The following is a 13,195-nucleotide window of genomic DNA, read 5'->3' as shown; positions in this document are numbered from 1 at the left end:
CTCTTTCTTTCCCAGCACTGAAGAAATCATGCCTTCTTTAGTTGAGTGCCAAAGGATATAATCAGCTTGCACGTAAGGGTCATGTTAGATATAAATATGTATATTATTTTTGAAACGAGAATCATAATTGGCACAATAAGATATTCACACTCTAGGAAGCATGTTCATCCTAGGTCTTACACTTAGTCTGTGAAATAGCAAATGAAAAATAAGGTATTCTCCTCATTTTCTTTTTTTTTTTTCTTTGCTGACCTCCAATAGTTGGACTTTGTGTTAAATATTCACATTGTGGCACTCCCCTGTACAGGAAACCCAGATGCCAGCTTAACCACGATCAGTACACAGCATCAACCGGAAGGAAATACATCCAGGAGGACCCTGAGAGTGAGCAGAGACCTCACAGTGCGATTGGTTCCAAAAGGGAAAAGGGGAGTCTTCAGGCAGGAAATAATCAGGGATGGGTGCTGGGCTCATACCTCAAGAGAGTACAAATTACTACCACAGAGAATCCTGGCACTGGGTCCTAGAAGCTGTGACACTGAGCCTGGGGTAGAGCAGGAGAGACTCTAACCCCAGTCCTCTGGGGTTAGAGTCTCTCCTGCTGGTATGAGAGATGGGCAAGCCCCTATGGGTCCATAGAGGATCTTTAAATGAATTAGAACAAAGCGCTCCTTGGGCAGAAAGCCCTGCACCAAGGGGCATGGCTTGGCACCAGCCTGTAGACTGGATTCCTGCCCCACTTGCTCTCTCAGCCCAGCACCTCTGCATAGTGTTCAAACTATGCAAAACTACACAGTGGCCCTGATGATGAGATCTGCACAGACCCGGGAGTGATGGTCAAGGTCTGTCTTAATCCTCCCACTTTGTGAAGCTGAGCTGTTCTCAGAGTTAGGGTTGTCTCCGCGGTGGGGGGCTGCAGAACTCTAAGGCAGGCAGCCAGGTCTCATTATGTGTGCTGGGCTCAAGAACAATCCTTTAATCCCACCAACAATCCCTGCAACAAGAAACACTGATTTTCCTTTTATTTAATTAGAGAGCTGTTTTCTCATGAGCATTTTGCTTGACTTATGAATATCTATTGTTCAAAATATAATTGCATACTCAGCACTGCTCAATGGAAGTGGGACCATTTGGGTTTATACTGCTTGCTTTATATTTTTAAATTTTTTGCTTAAGTGTATATGATTTATTTCATCACAATGCATAAAATCAAGGCATCCCAGGAGGACTCTATGGTTGTGTGTTGTTTTAGTTGCTTAGACTCATGGAGAAGACTGTGCCAAACCCACAAAACTATGGCCAGGCTGACTCAAAAGCTTTGAAATTTAGAGTGGTGACCAGGCTGAGTCTCCAAGGTGCCCACAACCTTCAGACATTCACCCAATAAAAAAACTGAATCATACTTTCAAGCATTGGGTAGCATATAACAGCAATCAGATACTTTTTATTTTTCAGCTATCTTGATGTTCTCTAGATACTCAAATACATTTCAGAGAAAACCTTTCCAGTTTGAGAAAAATTGTGCAGACACTTCCGTTGAACCAGGTCATTTCATTGGCCTCTACTGGCCTTCACCGTGGTATTGGGAAGTGGAACTATGAAGGCAAGGATGGGTGAGTTCAAACAAAACCATAGTCATATTTTGATGTTCAATATCACCTATTTGTCTTCTCCAAATTCCGTGATTTCCACCATCATCCATCATTATCTCCCTGCTGCCTCCATCCTTTAGCCAAAAAGGAACTCCTTGTCCACTCTTCCCCACATACATCTAGCTGTCCTATAGCCTTGCCTTTGCTTGTGTTGTTTTTTCTGCCTCATCTCAGTTTTCAAGGCAACTAGAGTGACAAATATCCAGTAAGACTTATTTACAATTGCAGTACTCCATTTAATAGACAGTAAGTTAAAGTGTTGGCCACACCCTACTAAGATCATCATCTTCTCTCCAAATATGCATTTACTTCAGTTGAATACACTTACTTTTTCTCTCAGCCAGTCATCAACAGATATTTACAAAACATCTGTCATGTGCTAGGTATTGTTCTAAGCTTGGAGAACAGACGAAAATAAAAACTAAAACATTTTCTCTCATAAAGGGTCTTAAATCTCTTACTGTTTTACTATGAGAAATGTATCTGGTTTCCCATTAAAACACTTAAAAGTACATTAAATTACACAATTAATCTGAAATTACTCAATTAATGGCCAGAAATTATCTGTAGTTGACATTCTGTTTATAATTTTTTTTTTTAAGAAACAGTTCTAGTTAACAGTTCTGGTTAAATAGTTAACATTTGCTTCCCATTGTCTGTAGGATAATTGTATAAATTATTTCTAATTTTTAAAAAATGTTCTGATTTTTAAAAAATGAGTTTTAAATATTTTTGGCCAATACCTAACATAAAGTTTTTTTGTTAGTTTTTTAATGACACAGATACAGAAAAGTACACAAATCATAATGATGCAGTTCAGTAAATCACACAATGTTATCACCACCCAGATCTCAAGAGAAAATAGCACCCATATCCCCAGAAATATTCCTTTTATCTTTTATCAGTCAAAACACCCACATTTCTCCCCAAAGTTAACCACGATCCTAATTTCTAATACACTTGCTAAGCTTTACTTAGTTCGAAACTTCAAATAAATGGAATTTTAAAATTGGTGTTCTTTCACGTCTGGCTTCTTTCTTTCACTCAACATGGTGCTTGTGAGATCTGTCCATACTGTAGTGGGTGACTGTATGGTATGACATCATATGAATATACCACCATTGGTTTATCTATTATGGATAAGAAGGGAGTTTCTGTAATTAAACTGACAAGTCCAGTGGCTGCAAGTAACTCACAGGGTAACCTGAACATAAATTCCTAACTGAGCAGGTCATGGTGGGTAGTCATGCCCCATACCTATAACTCTTCTAGTAAAAGATTTAACCAAGCTCTGTCAATTGTTTTTGTGCATCTCAGTTAATTCACCTGTGAAATGCTAGAAGTAATCCTCTTTTCCAGATCTGTGGAAGATGTAACCACACTTAAGGGAGCACATCATCTTGCTAACCAACTTGTTACAGAATCTTCCTCACATTCCACTTTCAATTCCAAAGGAATAAAATAAACTTCAAATTTGTCATTCTCCAGAGCATTTGAGATCTTGTTTCCCAGCATTATCCTGTTTTGCTCATACTCTTATAAAAGTTCTCTACAGGTTTGAATGTTCTTATGTTGACACTATTCTACTCTCAATGAAATGTTCTGCTTCACCCTAATACTGATCATATAGAATTCCTCCTTTGAACTCAATATCTACATGAAGGAAGACCAGTTTTCATTATTTTAATATATTCTGGTTTCCTGATTATGTCAATCAAAGAGATGAGCCTCTTGACTCTGATGTGTCAATTATGCCTCTGTGCTTAGGCTGAATTAATGAAAGTATTGTGTGCGTATCTTTATTTTAACTACTGTCTCGTCATCACCTCATACTGCCCTTCTTAAAAGTATCTTCCCATGTCACAGTAAACAGTTCAGATTGATATATGTTTCCACATGCAAAAAGGTCCAATTTGTGGTTTCCAAACATCATGTATTCTCATATTCCCTTTTAGAGACCTCCTGCTCTCATCGAGTGGCTGATCATTAATCTTACATATGTGCTGTCTTTTCATAATGTTATCGTCCACAGATCAGCTTTTGTTAGATGGCTATTTGCCTGGTCAGCACTCAGCAGAAGACGAAACAGTGTCAACCTCAATTGGCTAATAATCAAACACAGGATGGGCATTAAAAGCCATGCCTACCAAAGTCACAGGAGTGGATCTGTGATATCCATTGACAAATAAGTTAGTTATGATTTCATAGTGTCTTCTTTATAAGGCATCCTGAGGAGAAATCCCTGTCAGAATCTTATTCCAAAATCAGCTGTACTTCTCTTGAGCAATTGTTCTGTTTGTATCCTAAGGAGATAAAAAAATATGTTCACATATGGTTTTCAGAATATTCAAAGCCAGATTTGTGACCCACGCAGATGACTTTTAAGGATGTATTTTTCATCTTACCCTGCCTATACCCTAATCCCAATTTTATTTTTTGTCTCTTCTTTTGCCCTATTTTTAGTCTCCAATATTGTGTGACATTGTTACCTGAAACAATGTCTGGAACAAGGAATAAGATAGAGTATACAGACACTAAGAGATGAATTGCTTCTATTATTGATTTGGTTACTGAATGCTCTTATGATTAAGAAGCACCACCATTTTTATCAGGATCCAAAAGTGAGAAATGGAGAAGCCATGGTCTATTTGTCAAATATACCATGGTCTTTTGAGTTTAAAGGTGCCATAATTATTTTCTAAATTTATTACAATATTCAAGTTTTAAAATTCCATTTTTTTCTTTTTACAAATGACTTGAATAACTTAGGAGAAAAACTGCTATAAAGCATTTTTCCTAGAAATGTTTTTTCTGCCTGTCTTTCCATATTATTGTTTAATACAGAAAGATCTCAGAGATATTCTTTTTTAAGAAGTAGGAAAAATAAGACTTTATATTTTTATTGCCTTAAATAAACATAAAGTAACTCTAGAGAGATATGTAAGTAATGGCGATTATCTATTTGAGGGTTGTAACTGCCTGAATGGAGAACAGATAAGGGAGAAAGATTTTATTAAATTTATTTTTAAAGTTATTGGGTTTGACACAGGTTAACATGTTACAAATTCAAAAACTTAAACAAACCAAAAAAATATCATACTTAAAATGTCCTCAAAATGAAAACACCTCTACTCCAATAAAACCAAAACAATTATCATAAAACTATCTATTTTTATGTTGCATATTTTTATATAGTAACAATAATGAGTTGAGAAATAAACCAGGTACAATCTAAAAGTAGAGTAAATATATATAATTATATACTTATGTATATAATTATATGCTTATATATACTTTTATCATGATCTTCAAAATGAAGAGAACAAACTCTTGCTGCTCACCATGATGGAGTAAGTGGGACTGGACTGGTCTGCCCACTATAAAAACTAGAAAAGTAGAAAAAAATACATGAAACATTTTTCAAACACTGGACAACAGGAAAAAAGTAGAATATGATTTTCAAGATAAGAAAACTAATGGAGGAAACCCTAGAATCACCACAGCTTTCTGCCCAGAAGCACATTCCAGACCACAGTGTAAGGAGAGAAACCCAAGTATATCATAGCTTCAGACTGAGTTAAGGAAACAGAGATCAGAGTTCAGGAAGGCTGAAGCAGGTGGAATTTGTGGAGCAGAATTCTAGAAAGGAGGAGGCTAGGCAGAGAAATAGCTTCAGAGATTTATATTAGGGTCTTGAGTCTGTTGCTGAATTCCAAGCCATAGATGTGTAGGGTGAAAATCCATGAGGCTGGGCAAAAAAAAAAAAAATGGAGATTTGTAAACTGACCAATTCCCAGAGATCTCAAAGAGCTAGAAGTTTGAGTTCTGGTGAGCCAATGGGAAGAGTGAGGCCTTAGTGAATGCAGGGCATCCAGTAGAGACCCAAGAAGTATATAGTAGTAGGACTAAACTAGTCCTAGATTAACACTACTCTAGACCAGCCCTTTCCAATAAAACTTACTGCAGTTACAAATATGTTTTGCATTTGTATTGTGCCCTACAATAGCCACAAACCACATGTGGCTTTGAGTGCTCAAAATGTGGCTGTTGTGACTGAGGAATTAATTTTTAATTGTATTTAATACTAACTTAAATTTAAATAGCCACAGCTATAGACTCACCACAGCAACATTTTAAAAAATCTTTAAAACAAGCTTCGAAAGGACCAAGCTGATTCTAAAGTAACTTAACTGCCTCTGAGAGTAAAGTCTAATACTCTTTTTAAAAAAGACAATAGAATTCTTTTTCATATAAAATCATGTTTTACCTATGTGACAAATAGCAGACTGTGGAAATGACAGTGTTTGACCTCTAAAGCTGGATCCTAAAGGCATTGGCACCTTAATCTTCCACCTTAGTCTCTTGAAACTTTCTCTCTAAGAGAAGCCAACTGCAATGTTGGGGAAACTCTCAAATACTCCTGTAAAAAAAAAAAAAACCAAGAAAGTAGTTGAGTCCTCCCACCAAAAACCCAGCACCAACTTGCTAGTCACATGAATGGATGAGCTATATTAGAAACAGGCCCTCCAACCCTAGTTACACATCAGCAACACCAAAAGTCATCACAACCTCATGAAAAAGCCTAAACCAGAACCATGCAATCAAATCATTCCTGAATTCCTCGCCCACAGAAACCATTAGAGCATAAGTAATGTATTACTGGTGTTTAAAACCACTATGTTTCAAGGTAATTAAAAAAGAAAAAGAAAACACAGTATTAGTTAACTAACACAATCTGGAATTATTTTATCCCAATAAGTTCAACGACCTGAATTTAAAAATGCAAATTCTTTAAAAGATACAAATAATTACCACTGATACAAGAAGAAATAAAATATCTGAATACTCTGATATCTATTAAAGAAATTAAATTCGTAATTAAAATGATCTTACAAAGAAATTCCAGGCTCTGATGACTTAGTTCACCAGTGAATTCTATCAAAGTTTTAAAGGAAAGAAAATATTATACCAATTCTACACAAACTCTTTCAGAAAATAGACGGAAAACACTTCCAAACTCATTTTACAAGGCCAGCATAACTCAGATACCACATTCAGGAAAGATAGTAAAAGAAAAGGAAGCTACGGATAGCCCTCATGAACATAAATTCAAATATTCTTAAGAATATTTTAAGAAGTTGAGTCAATTAATAAATAGAATAATACAGCATGACCAAAAGAATTTTTCTCAGAAATGCAATTTTGAATTAACATTCAAAAATTAAGTAATGGAAAATGTTGTGGAATTAGGTTGTGGTGATGATTGCACCACCTAGTGAATATATTAAAAGCCACTGAATTGTAGTCTTCAAAATGACAAACTTTATGGTATGTGAATTATACCTCAATAAAACTACTATAAGTATAGATTAGTATAAATCACCAAATTAACAGAAAAAGAAATAAAACACATGTGTCTATCTTAAAAGATGAATAGAAGCATTTAATAAAATTCATGTTCCATTCGTGGTAAAAACTCACAGAAAACTACAATTACAAGTCAACTTGCTAAAGAAAATCTAAGAAAGGAAACTACAGATAGCATCATACTTGAAGGTGAAATGCTGACTGCTTTGTCTTTAAGATCAACAAGACAAGGATATCCACTCTCACCATTTCTATTCATTATTGTACTAGAGATCGTAGATAAGGCAAGAAAAATAAATAAAAGGAAGAAGCAAAACTGTCTTTTTTCAAAGATAACATAATGGTCTGCATTAAAAGCCCTAAAAAAAAATCTACTAAAAAAAATAAACTCTATCCAACTAATAAGTGAGTTTAGCAATTTTGCAAACTACAAGGTAAATTTACAATGAACACCTGGAAACTGAAATTGAAAAATAAAACAAGTCCATTTACAATAGCAGAGACATCCACTTTTAGCCCAGATGAAATAATAGGAACCAGACTTACCTTATTCCTGAAACACTAATAAAATGGACAAAATATATGAAATGAAAGTTTTGAAGATACTAGACATCACGTAAAGAGGGACAGTGATTCCTGAGTGAAGGAAAACAAATGAGCTGAGCCCTACAATCACTTCCTCGTACTGCCATGAGAGAATTTCCAGGCTATGGCAAAAGGAGAGAGAAGCCAGGCAAAAGCTGGTGGACTCCCTGAGTGGAGGAAATGGTGTTAGGAACCTAGGAAAACCAAGGCAGACAGAATTCGCAAGACAACATACTGGAGAAGAAATAGATGTACACAGAGAGAACATGGAGTTTCTGCAGAGGGTCTTGCTTGAATATAAGGTCAAAAGCCCGTCAGTGCATGCATGTGAAAATACGACCGGAACTCAGGAAAGAACCACAGAAAAATTAGAGGTGATAGCCCCCAGCACTCATAAAAATCTGGAAATTGTGCCAGTTCCCATCTGCCAAAGTAGAAAACCCCACAATTCCCAGGGCAGTAGGTAGGTGCCCAATGTCTTGCTCTGGTAGTGCCTCAGTCATCTCGCCTAACAAAATTTGAAAGGAAAACTCTAAAAGATCAAACTGTTTGCAAGTAACTTAATGTACCCTAGTACAAAGCTTAAGAATATTATAGGAACACATAAATATTCAGTTCTAACAAGGTAAATTTTATAGCATCTGAAAGTCAATAAGAAATTCTCAGGCCTAATGTAATGGAGTACTATGAAGCTGAAAAAAAAATTCAAAGATAAGGAAGATCTCTTTGAACTAATATGGAATGATTTCTAGGACATACTTGTAAGGGAAAAAATACAAAGCCCACAAAAATTATCTATAGCATATTTCACTTAACAGAAGAAAGGAATATTGGATAATATGCCAGTGTCTGCTTATTTGCCTAATGATGATTCTCTATTTCTTTCATTCCTGAAGAAGGAAGTCAGGAAAGGTGAATTAGAAACTGAAGAGATTGGTTGGCTACAGGGGTCTGGGGGAAAGGGGTGAGAATAGGAGATAAGGAGTTAGGGTAGCAGGGATGAAAAAGGAGCACTTCCTTTTAATATAACTGACTTTTAGAACCACAGCAATATTTTACGTATCCTTCACATACCCCAAAATTAAACGAGTAATTTAAAGCAACCACTAAAGCAACCAGGACATGGAGGTGACTCCAAATGGAATATAAACACTAGAAATGAACCTAACTGCATTACAAATGAGTAACATAACCACACTGAAGTGTAAAGGGAAGACAAGAACTACCCAAAGTCACTTTGGAAAACAGTACCTCAACTGGATACTGCAAGGCTAAAAACAAAAATAACTACATAAAAACTGTAATCTAGTTACTAAGAGATTTGTTTTTGATTTTCATCAGGGGTAATGTCTAGCAATTCTTAAACTAGTTTATGTTTATATTAGACTTGAACAAAAAAGTGAATAGATTGTAGATAATGAGAGCTATGATTTCTTGGCGTTAGAGAAAGAATATACAAATAAGGAAAAAGGAAAGCCTAAAATCAATGCATGCTATTGGATTTGAATCAGAGATAGCAGTATTAACTCATGGTTTTTAATGTCTGTCCATATAAATACAAAAATATAGATATGTGTACATGCATGGATTAGTATACATACATAAAATAACTAGCTCTACCTGTTTCGAGGGTCAGAGCAATGACACCCTAATAATAATGAGGCTACGTTACATCAGTTACTGGTCTCTAAACACTCTATGCAAATAAAAGGAACCAGAGCTTCTCGGAGAAGGAATTCATTCCAGGGATGGAACACCGCAACATAAAGTGAGACAGGAACATCACGTGGTGCCAGAAAGTGAAATGCTCAAAAAGTTTGGGGGGTGGAAGCGGGGAGGTGGTCTTGATAAAAGAATACAAGAGCCCACCCGAAGGAGCTCTTCTTGGCCCAAACTGGAAAAACATGAACAACAAAATTTTAGCAACAAAATTGGATGTTAAGCCATAAATAAACATCCACTAGTCCATAATGATATAGATAAATAATGGAATAAATAAATAAACATGAGAGAAGAGATAGTTCTTCCTCCCAGTAGTATTCAAATTCATAAATGTGGAAGGAAAGAATCATCATTAGCAAAACACCATAAAATAAATGATGCAGACATGATCTTGGAAATATTAGCTGCTACTAGCCCTAGTATAATTTGCATACAATAAAATGCCCCATTTTATATATACAGTTCAATGACTTTTGGCAAATTTATATACATTTATGTAATCATCACAAAAATGCTTTGGAATATTTCTATCATGTGAAAAATTCCCTGCACACTCCTTTGCAATTAATCTCTCCCATCCCCGCCAAGACAACCACTGTCACTATAAATTAGTTTTGCTTTTCCTAGAATTTTATAACATATTACTCTAGAAGCTTTCTAACCTAAACTGTAAAGTCAGTCAACAAACACCAGAGAAATAATACCAAAGTTTTTCTGCTTTTTATAGTTCTATCAAAACGTAACATAATATCCAGATGTCAAGCTGGGCTTCATTTGGAACTAGAGTCTCCCCGAATTAGTCAGGGTCCAGGGAGAAAAACATTAGATGAAATTTAATATTGGGAATGTTAGCCGCTACGAGCCCTAAGCTGGAAGGACAATAGGAGGAGGCAGTTATAGCAGAGCTGGACTGAAACTCCATCCACGGTTGGAGTTGTCTGGAGATGCTACTGAAGCACAGAGCAGAAAGATTCCCTGGCTGCTTCTCCCTCTCCCGCCCTTCAATCTCTCCAGTTCCTCCTGTTGACCCAATATAGCAGGAAGCAGGTGGCAAAGGAGCCTGGGAACTGCAGTGTGGCAGGACCATCCCCTGCAGTGCCGGGTAAAGCAGAGGAAGGCCAGGAAATGGATCTGAGGCCAAACAGGCAATTGACCCGTTCCCAGCATGAGATGCTTCTTTACTTTCCATTGTGGAAAACTGAGAGGAAAAGTGCTGGTGTGGAAGGTTTAAAGTTCTAAATATTTTATCGTGACCTTCTTGAGGAAGATAAAGGAGGACAAATCATTTCGTTTCAAAACACCTCCCAGGGGTGTTTTGTAAAATAATGAAAATACGCCTAGAACTTATCACAGAACTAGTGCCAGATGAACACTGAATAATTTCTGTGCTTCAAATCTTACCTTGGAGGGTCATTCCATTTTGTGAAGAAAATGAAGAAAATTGCGAGTGAAAAGAGAACAAATATTTTAACATCTGAGCATTCTTCTTTATAAAATTAAATAAAGCAAAGAGACTGATAGAACCACAGCCAAGGTGTTTGTCATTTTGAAATGCTAAAGTATCACTGAGCAAATAATAAACCAGAAAAAGCAAACATTCATTTTCCTGCCATTTCAGGGTGTGATCCTAATTCCTTCAATTCAGCATATTTATGATCTGCCTTGCCCTCTTTCCTGCATTCTCCCAATTCTTCCGTCCTTGCAGGATGCTGTCCTTTCACACGTGTTCTTCTCCCTTAATAAAGTAATAGCTGACACAGTCTGCCCTCTCTGCAGAGTAATTACGTTAGCCTGTTATTGATTTTGTTGCTAAGGCTGAGAATCTGCTAAGGCTCCACTGTGGGAGTGATAGGAAGCAGGCGAGGGAAACGCATGTTCTTATAATTTTCCCATAAACCAGATGTTTTCTTTAACTCTTACATCTTTAAAATATTTTCTCTTGTGGGGGAAAAAAAAACCAAAAGGATTAGAACAAGTTTAGGATACCAGTTCTTATTTTCTCAGCATACCACAAGTACACACCCAAATAACTGAGTGTGGAGAATTCGTGCTTGTGGGCACCCGTGTATCTGCTACGCATTTGATAAGCTATATACAATTCAAGAAAAACCTGATTCTTAAGTAGATTACATTCTTCCCATTTTCCAGTGATTCCATTTCGATGACCATGCTGTATTAAGGTACCACCCCAACCTAAGCAGGGTTAAACAACAACAGTTTTATTATCTCACAGATTTTTCAGGTCAAAGATTTAGGTAAGACTCAGCCAGGGCTGTCATCTGAGTTCAGCTGGGATTGTCACCCAGAATATCGCCTCTCCAAGTATGGCAGTTTCAGGGTAGTTGGACTTTCATAGCAATTGGTTTCTTCCAGAATGAATGTCCCAAGAGAACCAGGAGCATGCTGAGCTTTTATGACCTCGCTTCAGAAGTCCTGTGACCTCATTTCCACCATACTCTATTCAAACAGGGGCAATTTTGCCCCACATAGAATGTTTGGCAACGTCTGAATACACTTTTGGTTTGCACAACTGGGGACAGGGTTATACAGGCATCTAGTGGCTTGAGACCAGGGATGCTGCTAAATATTCAATTCACAGAACAGCCCTCACCCCCATCACGGCAAAGAATTAATGACCCAAACATCAGCGTCACTGAAGTTAAAGATTGATTGTGGCACCCACAGCCTGAAGATTTAAGGAGAAGTAACATGGACCCTAATTCTTAATGAGAGGAGAGTAAAAAAAAATTCATGGAGAATTTTAAAAAGTACCATGAAGTCATGAATTTACTTTTTTTTCTAATTCCAAGAACAAGTCTTCTAGTAAACCAATCCATAGGAGGTGAATTATAAAATTGAGAGAGAAGAAAGCTGTAAGGGTTTCAAAACCATGCAAATGTAAATGTAAATATAAATTCCTAGAGCAAGTCACACAGCTGAACAGGAAAGCCTGGGCTCATATATTGGTGTTATAATTTGATGTCCCCAAGCCATTATTTGCTCTTGATACTCAACGTTTCTACTTCTTTTCACTCACTCCAATGTTAATTTTAGATGAATGTTATTTTTAGATGTTAGTGTGATTATATTTAAATATCATTTTCAAACTGACCTGCCCGAAGTCTCGGGTACATTTTTAAGCCCCAGAGCTCCAGGATAGGAAAATAAACAGCATTGCTGGATGACAAGGCGGATGCTCTGTGCCCACAGGAGCGGTCTCTCTGACTTCAGCAAGCCCAGGGAGCTGTGGAAAGTTTTCTCCCTCAGTCTCTTCACACTGAGGAATGGCCGACTCTGCAAGGCTAGAGCCTGTCTCAAGACTGTTCCCTAAAACGGGTAACATGTGTAGTGATGGCAGTTGGGGACAATGATGTCATGGAACAAGCTGACTGGTTTTATATAACGGGAAAAAGAATTTTACGAAAGCTAATGGCACCAAAAACTTTTCTTCTTAATTGTTTTTCTTTTACTCTTTTCTAAAAATGGGTTCTTATATTCCTGTATTTGTTCTAACAGCCTTTCCTACTGTCTTCGATAAAACACCTGATTTCTTATCTCATTTTCTTCAGTTAGTAAAAGAGGGAAATAATCTGGTTTCATTTCTGAAGGAGCTTTTATATTTTAGGTTCTGTACTGAATATAAACAGTGTAATAGTGAACGGCAGACCCCAAACTAGTTGATAGAAATCCTGAGGTCACCTGCCCCCACGTAGGAGATAAGCCGAACTGATATTTACATTGCATATATATTATATATGTGTGTGTATACATATATATATAATATATCAATATATATATATATATAATAAAGATTGTAAGTGAGGGAAGAACCTGTCTATTCTTAGAGTCCAGAAATCTTGGAGTCAGTG

At 36.7% G+C, this 13,195-nt stretch overlaps 1 long non-coding RNA gene across 3 annotated transcripts; it reads right to left on the bottom strand.

Moving 5' to 3' along the window:
* Positions 1-1,417: 1,417 nt before the first annotated feature.
* On the bottom strand, positions 1,418-11,224 carry LOC120586806 (uncharacterized). 3 transcript variants are annotated; one of them, XR_005648813.1, is made up of 4 exons: positions 10,728-11,224; positions 5,920-6,072; positions 4,994-5,038; positions 1,418-3,955 (listed from the first exon to the last, which is right to left on the bottom strand). It is a non-coding gene; the product is annotated as an uncharacterized LOC120586806 (long non-coding RNA). The 3 variants fall into 3 exon arrangements; XR_005648812.1 differs by lacking the exon at positions 4,994-5,038 and having other exon boundaries at positions 10,728-11,218; XR_005648811.1 differs by lacking the exons at positions 4,994-5,038; positions 5,920-6,072 and having other exon boundaries at positions 10,728-11,214.
* Between the last annotated feature and the right edge of the window lie 1,971 nt (positions 11,225-13,195).

This window comes from Pteropus medius, unplaced genomic scaffold (genome assembly GCF_902729225.1).
Source record: "Pteropus medius unplaced genomic scaffold, Ma_sr-lr_union100, whole genome shotgun sequence".
NCBI lineage: Eukaryota > Metazoa > Chordata > Mammalia > Chiroptera > Pteropodidae > Pteropus > Pteropus medius.
This window is presented reverse-complemented; position numbering and strand designations above follow the sequence as displayed.